Raw genomic sequence first — 15,803 nt, forward strand, 5'->3', positions numbered from 1 at the left:
CCTTTTATCCATGTGGGGAAGTGTGATGGAAGTCAGATGTGTGTAATGATCAGTAATTGCCTGACTCTTCCTGACCATTGTGTTGGGACATGTCAGGTATACGGCTTGGGTATTAGACTGTCCGTGAGAAAGTGTTTGTGTCGAGAAAGGGGGGGGATTGAGTTCCTAAGTATACTACCTGGCAGGATGGGGAAAAGGTGTTACAGGGAAATGGATACTGCATCTCATCATCTGGTGTCCCACTCCCACTCCGAAGACCCACCATCCAGGTGATCCTCACGCACTGGTCCACCCCCAGGAACTGGAACCAAAAGTGATGGCCATGACCTGGCCTCCTGGATGACAGATCCCCGGGGACTAGCGGGTAAGACACCTTCAGGTTTCTCACAGTTGATACACAATCACAACTAAGCAGAGTAGATTCCATTTTGAACATACATTAATTTCTCAAACCTCAGAAAGCAATAAAATAATCATTCCTGCAACCCCAAAGAGGGAAAGGCAAGGAAGGGAAAGGAGGCCTTATTAGATAGTGAGTACAGACTGAAGAAAGCCCAGGGGTCTTCAGACCACCATCACAATCTCATCAGTGCCCATTATTGTAGGACCCAGGATCGAGCAACACACGCATTCACACACACTCACCCTCCATCCCCACACATACACTCATTCAACTTTGCACTCTCACACCCTTACACCTTCACTCACCTCACTCTCTCCGCACTCACACACATCACTTTTCCAGTACCTTGTTCTGGTTTGTTTTCTGTCAAAATATCTTGCGAATTTCAATACTTTTAACAAAGTCAACTGTTTTACACATGCAACTAAATGATTTAGTTACACCAAGTATCTATATGAACCAAACACTAATAATACATGTCTGTTACTTCATCTGTTTGCTGGCTTGATCTGCAGCACCCTACTTCTAGACCTTTATGATCTTAGAGTGTGCTGACATACAGAACGCTGTGTAAGCTGAGTGTGTTTCTTGTGAGCAGAATTAACCATTCTGAGTAATAATGTACATTATAATGACACTTTGAAAGTATGTATTGCTACATCCTCTACCCATTTGCTTTATAGACAGCTATGAGACCTACACAGTTCTTAAACTCCACAACCTGAAGTGTTACACAGTAAGCAAGAGTGGAAGTGACCCCTCATGGGAGCAAGATTTCACATTGTAAGTACTCCAGCAGTATTATATTTCATAAGTGATTTCATGGGCCATTTTCAGTTACCAAATGATGGATGTTGAACCTCTGCACGTATTGAACAGAAGTATTTTAAACTTTGTTTGGCTGGTGCAGCAGATTGCCAAAAACATAAAGATATTGGAGTGGCTCATGTGTCTGAGAAGGAAAGATTTTGTTTTCGCCATCAGATGATACCCAACAATACCTCACTGTGTAACATGCTCAGCATATGGACCAACGCAGATTTCTTTCCTTCTTTAAACTACACACATCATCATTAGATCCCTACCCACATTGTGGGTTGGTTGTAGATGGCTTTGACTTTCTAGTAGTGAATAGGCGAAAAGTAGGATGCTAGGAATATATTCGATTACATTTTTGGTAATTAGCAAATTGTATCCTCATTATTTTGAATGCTTGTATATTATCTGTACAATAGAATACTTCTACATAAATGCTAACCTGAGTGAGAGCACTGTGGTGTGTTTCTAATTAGGAGCATAAAAGGGTACTATATTGCAGGTGAAAATACGTGTTTTTGTGATATATAGTGACAATGTTGACAACATCTTATTGTAATCATTCCCAAGCCCACAATGGTAATACGAGTTGGTTCCTAGATGCTCTAGGGCTTGACCCGCAACAGTAGCACTGTCCAACAATAAACCTGTCGGGTGCTATGGGGTAGTGGAGAGCACATTCTCCAGAGCATTACGTCAGCTTTCTATGCCACAAACACAGCTCCAAATGGGCATTCTGACCGCCTTTGTGGTAGAGGTAAGTCTCTGGCAATGTAATTTTTAGTTGATTCTTCTATAGTGCCAGTCTGCCATTATTGGTGGCCTTGCTGTGCTTGGCTTTGTAAGAGACAAAGGGCAGAGAGGTTCATTAGCATGAAAGTCGGAACGGCAGATGTGAATCCTGTGGTGTGTTGATGGGTGTAGGTCGGAAGTACCGAGTCCATGAGTGCCAATCTGCTTCCTATGGGGTTGGCAGAAGAAACTCTGGAGTATGTTATCCACAGGTAAGAGGCCAAGATCTGATAGAATATAGTCCTTTGGACATGGTTAGCTACTGATATGTTAAGAGTGCAACAAGGCTAAAGAGGAGAGCTTGGTCGTGGTTTGGTTATCATCTTGGCTAATGTTGATGTGCTAATGGCTAGGCCTGTGGTGGCCTTCTGTGGGGGCTAGTGTGTGTAGTGTTAGGTGGTAGTCAAGCTGAAGTCTTACAAGGCAAAACAACCTGTAACCCTACATTCCTGCCCCTGGCCATTTGCAGACAGGTCACATTTTTCTAGCTCCCACTGGCACATCTCTCTCTCTCAGCTTACAATTTGAGGACCACAGTCACCCATTTAAACATCCTTAATATGTTAGTTAGCAGGCTGAGACATGCCTCAAACCTTACTCTAACATGCGTCGAGTCAGGGCAAGGTGTATGTCAGGCATGAGGGGATTGGTCGGGGCAGAGGCCATAATCCCTGCTCATTTTGCCTGGGGGTCCACCACGCTGTCTCCAACGAGCCCCAAATTCTTCTCACACAGTCCATCATGAACGACCTCCTCCTTTTCCAACCTAGGGCATGATGAAAAACAAGACAGTGGTTCAATTTTGGCTAGCGTTTATTCGGTTTGCCAAATGGAAAACAATTATGTGAAAGGTCTAGTTCCAGGAGGTCCCATTGTTTCCCATTTACATAATTAAAACGTTGCAGGAAAAGCCACATCATTCAAAACTCTACCACGTTCCAAATTTAAACTCCCCCAAACCAACCCTCCCCATCTATAGTTGTTCAATAAATGTAAAATGACAGTTATAGGTCACAAGTCCACACTTTCATGTCAATTAACTGCAAGGACCATCAGAAGTCTCAGGAGGATAGCTAATGGGGCAACATGCTCACCTTGGAAGCAAGATGACACCAAGCACCACAGGTTCGATCCCCAGGTCCATGTTTAGAAACCTCTGGGTATTAAGTGCATTATAAATAACCTATCATACCATATCATTACATGCTGCGTAAAATGCTGTTATCACCTGACAGTTCTGGTGGCATACTAAGGTTTTTGTATCCATATACTCTGGCAGATATACTTGGGATGGTGTCCAGTCATAATATCGAATGCAATATTTTCGAAAGTCAAAATGTCGAAAAAAAAATGTTGAAAATAAAAATGTTGAATTACAAAAATGTCGAATTTTTTTCGAATTAATGTTTAAATAAATAATTAATTAATAATAGTTTATTAAACATAACTGTTTTAAATAATTAAAGGTATATCCATGGTGGGTGGGGGGGATGGGGAGGAGGGGGGGTTTGGGGTAGGGGTTTGGGATGGGGTTTTTTAATAATTAATTATTTAATTACTGTTTTATTAAATATATTTTTTTTAAAATTAAAGGTATATCCATGGGGGGTGTTGGGAGGGGATGGGGAGGAGGGGGGGGGTTGGGGTAGGGGTTTGGGATGGGGGGATTGGGGGGGACCCCCCATAAAAAACATTAGTTTTTGTGACATTTTACATAGTTATTTTAACATTGGTTTTTCGATTTTTTTTCGACATTTTATTTTCGAATTAATGACTTTTTCTATTATATGTATGTGTTTTCGACATTTTTGAATTCGACATTTTTGTTTCGACATTTTTGTAATTCGAAATTATGTTTTCGATATTATGACTATAAACCACTTGGGATGTGTGGTATGTGCATATATTTAGTACAAATTAAATTCTCATTAACTGCACATTCATACAAGTCCCCACCCTATTAAATCCAAAGCGGGCACTCGTTCTGCACCCAAACCATAAATAGCTGCTGTTTAGCTCAAATAAACGCAGCATGTTTAAGTTTCCATTTGTGAACAATATTCCGTCAATATTCAGTCAAGGTCCAGGAGAATGACTACCTTCTTCTGGAGTGGCTCTCCTAGCCTCAGTATATCAGTTTTAATTTCTGGCTGTCTTTTGCATTAGGTTATACTGTTCATCCAGGAAAGGAATTCTCTTCCCTTTAAAACCATCTTCTCCTCAGTCTTCTTGGCTTTTGAATCTCCCTGACTAGGTTTTTCTGAAATGTCTCTGAAAATCTCTCTTTGGGGCACATATAGTAGACCCAATGATTATTCGTATTCTCTTGCCGACTTTGTGTATTATTGAGAAGACAAAATTTAGTTCTGTAATGATTCTCAGTTTCTTGATTCTCTCTCATATAACTGAGACAATTTGGATTGGTTTTAGGGTGGGGTTCACCCTTCTTGGTGTTCTGCCATTCACTGGATCGACTAGGCTGAGTCCCTGAATGGTTCTCACTCTTCTTGATGATTTTTCATTCACTGGGATGAGTAGCCTGAGTCCCTGAATGATTCTTACTCTTCTAAATGTTTGGCCATTCACATGGACGAGTAGACGTCTCACGATACTCTTTCTTTGAGTTACTGGCCCTCGCACTGGGACGAGTAAGCTGTGCAGGACACCGTTTTTCTGAGTCACTGGTCCTCTCACTGGGGCGAGTATGATAATTCTAATGATTGTTCAGGTCATAGCCTCTTGATTTATCACTCTCTCGTTGAGAAGAGTATGACATATTCATTTATTATTCACAGTCTCTTGACTTTTCAGTCTCGCAGTGGGATGAATATGACTACTCTGATCAATATATTTGTTTGTCCAACAGTGACAGTGATTGTTTTTACTGTGATGAATAAGATTACTCTGAACGTTATATTCAGTTTCAGTCAAAAGTTTTGAAAATAAATCTTTGTATGGTGTCATTGGTTATTTTGGCTGTACTACAATTACCCATATCTGAAACTGTTGAATAATTAGTACAGTACTCTGATTTCATTTCATTCTGCTCACTAATTTGTGTTCTACTTGCTCTCCTTTTAATGTTGGCTAAATGTATTTGCTGATTTTAATGAGATGTGACAATGCTTTGCCCTATATGAGCTAGATTGGTGGTTGCTTTTGGTAAATGTATTTGATGTGTTTTCTTTATTTTTTAATTTACTTGTAAATTAATTTTCTACTATGTGTTATTTATGTGTAAAACTTTCTTTAAACTGTATATACAATAAAAACACAATAATAAAAAAGAATAATTATACCATGTTGTTGATGACTTCCTCCTCATATATCACATCATATTTTCACACCATTCTTTTGCTACTGTTCATCCGCACATTGAATCTCATTTGCCCCTCATATGCTACGTTCTCATCCCCTGTGTATTCATTTTTACCCCTTGTGAGACGGGCATGGTATCAAGAGAGACACAGACTCAAAGATGTTAGTTTCAAAGCCTTTATTTACTAAAGTTCCTGGGATGGTGTAATGCCTGACTGGCCCTAACATGACAGGGATGGTTCCCTTAACTGATGTTTCGAAGGGCTGTCGAAGTCTGAAAGTCCAAAGCAAAAATCTATCTGTGTCTAAACTTATGCTTTCACTCACTCTTTAAAAAAATGTGTTAGGAAGTCTCTTAAAAGAAGAATATAGTAGTTCCATGAAAAATTGGATACTCAGATTGGTTTCAGGTGGTCTGTTCACCAGGTCTGGGTTGGTCTGCCTCACAAACATGAGTTCAATCAAAAAGGGCTGTTCACAAGACCTTCTCCACAGAACCTGCAGCAGGCCTAAACTTTCATTTTCTTAGGTTCCTTGGGATTCCCTTCCTCAAGTGTTATCTCTTCCAAGTTCAAAACACAACCAAAATAAATATACACAGTTCCTCTCCAAGCGTCTTGTGGTTCCCTTCCCCAAGCTTTAACTCCTTTAGCATCAAACACCAATATGCATTCAACTTTGTCAGGCCTCTCAGTATTCCCTTTCCAAGCTTAGGCCCCTCTTCTCCCAACTTCAAATGTCTTAAGTTACTTGGGATTCCCTGCCCCAAGCTTTAACTCTTCCAAGTTCAACACATAACCAAAATAAATATGCAGAGTTCCTCTTCAAGCTTCCCTGGGTTCCCTTCACCAAGCCTTAACTTCTTCAGTATCACAAAATAAGTCTTCCACTTTGTTAGGCCTGTAAGGGTTCCATTCCCCAAGCTTAGGCCCTCTTGGGTTCAAATACAAGTTCAGCCTGGGCCTCCCACGGTTAACGTCCCCGTGCTTAGGCCCCTTCTAGTTTTAAACACAAGTTTAACTTGTCAGGATGTGCCTCCCCTTTTTTTTATTGAGTTCTTTCACACACATTTCACGTGTGGGGTACAATCAGAGACTTTCAAAACCACCAGGTTCTTGGATCCTCCTAGGCGTAACCACTCTGATCTGTAACCCTTCTCTTTATTCCTTGCTATTCCTTTGTAACATTTCACATTCAGGTGCTTCCTTCACCCTGTCTTCTTCTCCTTTGCTCCCTATGCTTCCTTCTCATGCACACTTGCACCCTCCTTGACCTCTCGTGCACACTTCCACCTTCTTAATGGCTTTACTTTCGGTCTGCGCAGCTAGAACCTTTTCCTTGCACTTTCCTTGCTTTCTCGTGTACACTTGTGCTTTCATTGCTTTCTCGTGCACACCTGCACCTTCCTTGCTTTCTTGTGTACAGTTGCACCTTCCTTGCTTTCTCATGCACAGTTGCACCCTCTTAATGTCTTTACTTTGCGTCTGCGCTGCTAGCGCCTTTTCCTTCTGTTGCTTTCCTTTTCTTTATTCTTGTGCTTTCTATCTTTTCCATATTTCCCTTCACTTTTCTGCTACTTGCCGCTCTGCAAACTTTCTCTCGCCTCTTTCACCTTTCGCTTTGTGTCGCTTTACAAGCTTTCTCTCGCATTTCAACTTTCATCAACTGTGTCTGTCACACTCCGCTCCATTCAATTGCATGCTCCTGAGTTTCTCTCTCACTAACATGAAACTCACCGGGCAGCTTTGCGTTGATAAACAGTCCCTGTGGATAGATAGGATTGAGGTCATAGTCTCACCACTTGCCCCCCAGAAACCCTTGGGACAGGCACAAGTCCCAAGGGAGCTAGCACATTTTCGACCACCAACAGCAGGATGCCTCACACCGGCTCCTTGGAGACACGGCTCCCTAGCCACGCTGCAGCCCCTTTCAAACACTGGACCAAGGTCCTGGCATGCCGTTCTCCTCCAGGCTTCGGGACCTGCTGCTCTCTGTTCATTGGCCTCTCTGGTCCTGGCAACATACCGAGCTCACACTCTTCTCTGTGAAAAACCACACCTTTTATAGTTGAACAGTGAAGTGGAATTAGGTGTGAATGGTCATTATTGAAAACCTGACTCTGCCTGACTTTATTAGTGGGACAACCTGAGTTCTTTCTATAGTAGGTTGCCCTTTCTTTCCCCATATTGTTTCTATTCATAATATTCACTGATCTTAGTTTCATCCTCCTCGTCACAGAATTTCTTGGAAATGGGGAGGAGGAGATGGGGCGTGATTGAAGATACCCCATGAAGACTGAGGGAGAGGGTTGTGAAGTGTACTGGTATTGGAGAGTAGATTGAGTTCATGTTACCTTTTTAGAGAGTTGGCATGGAACATAGGAAAATCTTCTAATCTTGCCTTTACTTAAGGGAATGGTTGCCCCCTTCCTTATGTCTGTGGGTTGATTATAAAAACAACAGTCTTGGTGGTATTTTCTGTAACTTAGACAGGTGGAGGATGAATGGATCTCAACACAAGAACTTTGTCTTTGTTTCATTTGGGTCTTCTTCCTCCCCCCACTGGGGCAACTGACTCCTTTCTTTCTCTCTCTTGGGTCATAACTGATAACTGATATGATGGGAATCAAATGCCATGACACCTCAATAAGAGTTATCGGAATCAATATATCCGATGAAGGCATCTGGAACTTCCTCTTTCTCCTCTATTGTCCCATCAGAATACCGCGTCTCACCTATGGATACCTCACTCCCAATCCCCAATGACCCTCCACTAAGGGGATCCTTACTCGCTTGTCCACCCCGAGATTCTGGAGGCAACACTGATGGCCGTCTTTTGGCCACCTGAGAAGAAGATCCTGTGGGAATAGGAGTGATAATTCCCTCAGGTTTCTCACACCCTCCATGTTGAGCTCACCTTCGTGCATTCATTAAGGTTATGCCGCAACATTTTTTTTCTATTGTCCATCCGAGCATTCAATCTTACTTACTCATATACTACGTTCTCGTCCCCAGTGCATTGATTTTTACCCCTAAATGTTGTGCTCGCATTTGTAAAGTGCTTAATTAGTTGATTGGAGCATTTTTATATATTCATTTCACAGCATGTTTTACTAATTTCTCTGCCGTTTCACAAATTAAGTCTGGAATAGCCCCACTCCTTCACAATTCAGCATAGCATTCTTTTTCACTTACCGTAATAGATGCTTGCCTTCCACTTTTTTGTGATTAACATTCTTACACTGTTTATTTCTTTTCCACTCCTTTCCATATCATTTTCATGTAAAAACTGTTCAGCAATTATCAAAATGTTATGTTTTGAAATAAAAAATATTTAATTATACATCAATTCATATTTGAACCAACAGCATTTATTAACTGTTCAAACGTTTCAAAATCTTAATTTAAACCCACCTACAAAGGTTCACTTTTTTAAGTTATCTTTCTTTTTGGTTCATTTGGATCATTTTGAGCTCAGTCGCAGTCTCTTTTTTTAACTGTATTTTTCATGGGTTTCGACATCACTCACTTATAGAACAATGAAGTTTATATTAAATTCCTTGCTTGAAATGTAGTCAGCCAAACTCAATGTAGAAAAATTGTCTGCAATTTCCTTCATTTTTTTCATATTCTAAATACTTTTTGTTCGTTTTTTTTGCAAAACATTTAAGAATTTCCAAATCAATGGTTTTGTGTCCCATCACCACTTTCAGGCTATGATGCCAACCCTCCAGTTTATTATTTGTTTTCGGTGAACCACTTAATATTGCTTCATAACAGTTCCAAAAATCAATTTTGATTTTAGGCTGTTTTGTGCTGAACCTTGTTTGTGTACCAATCCATGTTTCTACAAAATAGTGCAGACAACTTGCCAATTCTGTATCATTTCTTTGGTAATTGCTTTATTTTATGATTGCCTCTTGTTTTAGTAGACATGTAAGCACACAGACCTTCCTCATGTGGTATTGAAACTTCCTGTCTGCACAATATTTACTTTGAAGTCCATGCTTCTAAATATTTCTCCACAATGATTGACTGAAATGGAAATCATATCCTTGGAAATGTGTGATTGACACCTTTATAGCAGATCATTTGAAATCCATACTGCATGTTTCAGGATTAGTTAATTAGTTAGCATACTTTCTTTTATTTTTCTGAAAACATCACAGTATCTTTCTCTGTTTTATTTGTCATCAGTACATATTCTAATTGGAAAAACTCATCATTGTCTAATTCACCATGAATACTGCATAACTGCTTAAAAGGTTTTGGGCAACTTCTGAAAGTGCATCCATCATCCAATTGTGTATTGTAGCTAGTCTGATCAAGTTTTCCACAAATATTAGAAATCTGTTTTCCTCATCCTTATTGTCAAAATGCAAGGAATTGTGTCCCTGCAGTGTACCTCTCAACGTATCTGGGATTATTAATTCACTAACCTTTTGGGGGATTTCTGGCAGCATTGTTTCCAAGTTTCTTCGATTAATAACTTGGTGTTTTAATAGTTTTGAACAAGGAATTTCACCCGCTAGATGTTGTGGTAATTTCCCAAGTATTTGTCTAACAACCTGTCCATGTGTACATGTTTCAGTTGTTGCCTTCCTTTTTAGTTAATTTATTTTCTCTTTAATTTCTATTTTACTGGCATTTGGTTTATGGTTGTGATCCGTGGTAAAAATGTATAAAATAATTTTCTCTAGAAGCCCTTTCCTTGCAATCAGTTTTGGAATATTCTATGTACTTCCACCAGCTTTTCTCACTATTGGTACGTTCCAGATTATATATATCCTTTGTAGGTTAACTTGTTTTTGCCTTTGTGTGATAATATATGGCTTGCAATTTCCATCGTTCTTTTTCGTTCTAGTTCAATGAAATGTAAGAACACAACATTTATTTTCTTTTATACTCATGTCTAATTACTTTCTTGCACGTTAAATTAAATAAACTTACCTTATTCCTTTACTTTCACTATTATTTACTGAATATGTCCCTACGTTACCTTGTTTTCTGAAGCGCAAGTTCCTCTCAGCACAAATTGTGAAAAAGTAACATTTAACAGTCTTTTTCTCACTCGCAAAATTTCACTTCCTGGAAAGTCGTTCTCACGCGATTTCTCGCGTGATCTCGGAATGAGGAAGTGCTCACAAGTAAGCCCTACGTTATGTTCGAGTGTGTTTTTATATTTACTTTTCATCTTTAAATTAGTTATTTTTGCACCTTTTTGTTTGTGGTTATGTGTTTTTATGTGATCTTTACTTTGCCGTTTTAACATTTTCGTATGAAATGGAGGAATACATTTCGTTCTTTTCCGGCACTGACATTTCAACTTTGTTCTTGTATATCCTTATATTTGTTCTTCCAACTATGACAATTTTTGTTTTTACAGTGATGAGTAAGATTACTGTGATCGTTATATTTGTTTTTCCAATTGTGACAATTACTGATAAAGTAACGCTTATCACTGACTCTCTACGCAGGTCTCCCGCACACTCTGTTACCTCTGTTATGGTGGGGTTGGGTCAATGGGTCAGTATTCTCTTTCTCTGGTTCTCCTCTTCTTGTGAGGATGTCCTCTGTACTAATATGGCTTGTCTCTCGCTGTGTTTTCCAATATATGTTTATTCAAACGGTCTAGGCTTAACTGAGGGCTTCCTCGCATTCCCTGTTCAGGCCACCATTTCTTCTTCTTATGTCCCCCCCGGGACTTTGTTCGCCTTCCCAGACTTTCTTTAGCCTTTCTGTTTTTCTGCTTTTAGTTGAAGGGCATTTGTTACATGTGGCCCTTTGGCACAGTGGTAGGTATTTGTCTGCATTCAGCTTGAATTTAGCCTTTAGAAATGTAATCAGCACAGGTGCTTTCCACGCCTCCCTTCACCTCCCTCTGTTGCCTTGTTTTCCCTGCCCCCACCCATCTCCCAGCCCTCCCACCACCCCTGTGAAGTGGGAGAATGGGAGAATGGGAGAACAAGCTCCCCCCAATCTCATCGCGACCATGGCCTGGAGGACCGCGGCCCAGGCAACCACCACGAGACGAGTTCGCCTATCTACCGGATGACAAAATACCCTGGTTCAAGAACATAAGGATATACCCACCAGCCTGTCCGACTCAGGCCGACACCTGCGTCATGGATGAACTCGACTAAGACAAAGGCAACGAGCACCCACATCATTAGAGATGCCACAACGACCTAGCCAACTGCCAAGAACACACATGCCACCATGCACACTGGTCACTCACGCACTAGCCTACATGAAGAACATTTTCAGTGCTATGACGTAGGTGACGGACACACCCACTGACGCGCATCTTTGTTATTTTTCACATAGGCCCCTTTATAGTAATGCAGAAACGCAAGATGCCTGAAGGACTCACGTATACGCTTGCTGACGCTTCTCCCACCTCTCGCCTCGTGATGACATTATAATGTGGATATAATATTGATTATGACGCCAAACGCGACATAGGTACCATGGATCATGCATCCCCACCCATGAACTAAGCCCAAGTAGGCCGCAAGCAAGAGCCACCATGAACACTCTATTAGCAAGAACACAAGTGCTAATCACGCAGAGCGATTCCAGCGAGAGCTCGTAGCCAAGGGCGCGATGTTGCAACTTGTATGCTACCAGCCGGCGCCAAGGTCACACCTGTAAGCAAAGCCAAGCACAAAGAAGCGAAATTCAACTTTAAATGTGCAGAATTCCGCTCCATCTACGGTCTCTCCACACATGACCAAGCCGATCTGACAAGGTGCCAGACCCACGAGACAGAAGTCGCCTGGGTCCCACGTCTGGGACACAGGTTGCAACAGCGAAATGGCAAGATGGACACCTACGGCAATGGGAATGGCCTGCTCTCAAGCCTATGAGCAAACCCGTACATTGTCTGCACAAACACATAGTTACACGTTCTTGCTAGTAACAGGTACACTGCGAGCTGGGAGCGACGATGGTCCCAGACTTGGGGGCTCGCAAGAGGACCAATCAGAACATGGGGGACTCATCACTGACGCCACTAACATCAGCCAATCATCAGGGGTCTTCGTGTAACCATTCAAGTATCTAATAGAAGGGACAGCCCAAGTATACCACCTGACTCATCCTTAACCACTAATATTCTTCTCTATATGTATCCTATACTAACCCTACCACTCGAGGAACCAATCCGAAATGGCAATAGGTTTTTCGCTAACTTTCCCAGGTGACGCAAGTAGCGCGTCATACTGCTGCAAGCCCCACTAAGTTTGAGAGTCTGGACGGACGCGTACGATCCTAGACCCATCCCTGCCGTTGTTATAATAAACAGCAGAACCACCTTGCTCCTTGTGTGTGTCTCATACTCATTTTGGGAAGCACGGGAGGAGTTGGGGCCTCCCAGCCTGGAGGTCCGCAGACGGCACAGCCGACCCCAGGATAATCACCCCGACGCCTGATTGACCCCCTAAGGCCCAGAAACATCAAGACAAGGGTCCTGCACCCCCTGCACTCTCACTCTATGGCCCAGTGGTAAGTGTTTCTCCCTGCTGTGGCATCCCCAACTGCATTTAGCTTGAATTTGGCCTTTAAAAATTGTAATTAGCTCAGGGGCTTCCTGCACCTCCTATCCACCACCCTCTGTTGCCTTGATTGTCAGATTTAGGTCTTTATCCCACTGCTTAGGGTATCCCAAATTTAGGTGTTCCACCATGCACTGTTAATTGTCTGATGTAGGCGTTTCTCCCACTGCTCAAGTTATCCCAAACTTAGGTGTTCCACCATGTGCTGTTGATTGTCAGATTTAGGTATTTCCCCCACTGCTCTAGGATCCCAAATTTAGGTGTTCTGCCATGTAATGATTGTCAGATTTAGGCTTTCTCCCACTGCTCAAGAATCCCAAATGTAGGTGTTCCACTATGTAGTTTTTATTGTCAGGTTGAGGCTCTTTCTCTTTCTCCCACTGCTCAGGTTATCCCAAATGTAGGTGTTCCACCATGTTCTGTTGCCTTTAAGATTTAGGCTATTTCTCCCGCTGCTCAGGGTACCCCAAATTTAGGTGTTCCGCCATTCACTATTGAGTATCAAATTCTGGCTGTTTTCTCTATTTACTGATGTGTCTCAAATGCAGGCATTTTTCCTACTGTTCTAGTTCTCATCCCTAGGTAATTCTCTGTTTGCTACAGTGTGCCAAACTTAGATGGGTCTCCTTATGTGGCAGGGTCTCAAATTTGGGGTTTCCGCTGTTTGCTGCCTGTCTCGGATGTGGATGTCTTTCCCTTGCTGCTTCATCCCAGACTTAGTTGTCTCTCCATTTGCTGCTGTGCTTCAAACCTAGGCATTTCTCCCACTGCTCATGATCTCAAATCTAGGTGGCTCTCAGTCTGCATGACCAGCCAATTGCCTTGGGAGACCTAGGAAAGCGACATCAAAGATAAACTCTGTCTGAGTTTAGGGTATGTATAAATCTCACCATGTCTCTGGACACAGGCTGCAGGCAGCACTCCCCATCTGTGCACTCTAGAATGCACTTATGGCTATGTTAAATCCGGTCTAGCTGCTCCCTTAGCCATACGCACTGAAACCCCTGAAGTGCCCCAATGCCTCAGTCATTAATATGCAGGGACAACCTACAACAAATGTTGGCCTAGCTGAGCACACATCGAGTCTCCTGCACTAGCAATCTACCACAACCACCAACAGCACCCGCCCATGTGTCTGACCTCTGGGTTGCTTACCGGAGCCTAGACAGCCCACCTAAGTCCTAATCCTGGCAGAATGCACACACACATCCAAAAAACTAACTCTTGGAACTTTCATGTACCTGGACTTCTGTCCCCGAGGGCGTTCCAATCACTATTCGCGTTGATGCTCTACAAATGGGCAGATGGCGCTATATTAATGACAACTACAATACAATACATTACAATACAATAACCTAGTCTGTGGGATTTTGAATGAAGGGAAGGTATGCCTACTGGGGTTGCATTGATAATGAAGCATACAATCATGTACTATCAGGTGTTTTGTATGAATAAGTGGCAGAGGGCCTGCGAGATATCATTTATCTAAGATGGCTGCCATTATGAATACTAATTTCATTTCTGAGCTGCAACTGCTTTTAGGGTGATTTTATGAAAAATTTGCAAAGTGTGTTTGTTGTTAAACATTATCAAAGGAATAGAAAAGTTAATTTAAGGATATATTTTATATGTTTACTGTTTCTGAGATATAGCCTCGTAAACATTTGCTACTTCATCACTAACCATTTACTGTATGCTCACTAAATTAGAAAGCAACACAGTTCACCAATGTCTGAAATCTTTGTTGCTCACGAGTACACATGACAAAATGAATCACTCTATCAATCGTTCATCTTCCTTCTTAAATTCCTAGAGATATCCAAGTCTTCCCAAAGTTTCAAGGATTTATTTTTCTGAAATCTTGAAAACCTTCCAGAAAGATAGTTTTCTTTCTTCGTAAATCACCTGGTAACATCACACCATGAAAGAGCATGAAGGCCTAGTAATGCCTGCACTTTTATTGGCCCTAAAGAGGAGCACACACATCTGAGATCTATAAATCTTCTATTAGTTCCAACTCATGAGACAAATATGCAGTCAGATGGGAAAAGCAGTGACCACTACAGTGAAAGGACAAAAACATTGGTATCAGGTGGAAAAATGCAGAGGGTAGTAGCATGACGATATTATACAAAAAGGAAGTGAATAATTATTTTTGGGTCAGCCTATTCATGTGTTCTTTCAATGGGGCTCATTACCAGTTTGGCAGTGCAGAAAAAAAGTGGAGGTAATACTGTTTACCTCCATCTTTCCCACACCGCCAAACTACAACTTTGCCAGTATTACTCAAGCTTGAAGGTAACTCCTCCAGTTTACCTCCAGAAATTGCTGTTAATACTATTCGGTCATAAGAGTGCTGGTAATAACCAGCAGAAATCCCCAATGAAATCCTATCCCTTAAATGGGGATTTACACTGGCAAACTGCCACTTGTAATCAGGTGGTATTTCTGCCAGAGGTAACACCCCCAGTGGTAATACCGCCTGACTAAGTGGCAGTATCAGTAATTCCATTTGCTGGTAGTCCAGCGGATTTACCACCGAAATACCGGCAAACTTGTAATGAGTTCCAATGTCTCCATCTGAAGACTTGGTTCCACTTCTCCAACTGGATACCAGGCTTCTTTTAATCCTCTGTGCATGCAGAATTACTTTATTTGAGTGTTAAGCTGTTAACTCATGTTTAGTTTTAGAATGGAATAGAAGGGTTGTCATTAAAACATTTTCAATATTTGTGGAATCTGTGATTGTGTACTGAACAGATCTTGCTTTTCCTTTTCTTTTCCTCACATGGAGTTCTTGAGTGAATATTCTAGATAGGTATCAAATACTAAACGAGTTTCATAATACTTGAACAGATAAGGTTCTATTTTCTTGTTCAATTCAATTGCAAGGTCATGGTATGTCTTCGCATATAATGG

At 41.5% G+C, this 15,803-nt stretch overlaps 1 long non-coding RNA gene across 1 annotated transcript in view; it reads left to right on the top strand.

Moving 5' to 3' along the window:
• Positions 1 to 839: 839 nt before the first annotated feature.
• LOC138504854 (uncharacterized) overlaps positions 840 to 15,803 on the top strand; it is a 211,365-nt gene continuing 196,401 nt past the window's right edge. The window contains exon 1 of the long non-coding RNA XR_011280011.1: positions 840 to 1,186. This is a non-coding gene — a long non-coding RNA (uncharacterized lncRNA). The remainder of the gene's footprint in view (positions 1,187 to 15,803) is intronic.

This window comes from Ambystoma mexicanum, chromosome 11 (genome assembly GCF_040938575.1).
Source record: "Ambystoma mexicanum isolate Mex_15411 chromosome 11, UKY_AmexF1_1, whole genome shotgun sequence".
Classification (NCBI taxonomy): domain Eukaryota; kingdom Metazoa; phylum Chordata; class Amphibia; order Caudata; family Ambystomatidae; genus Ambystoma; species Ambystoma mexicanum.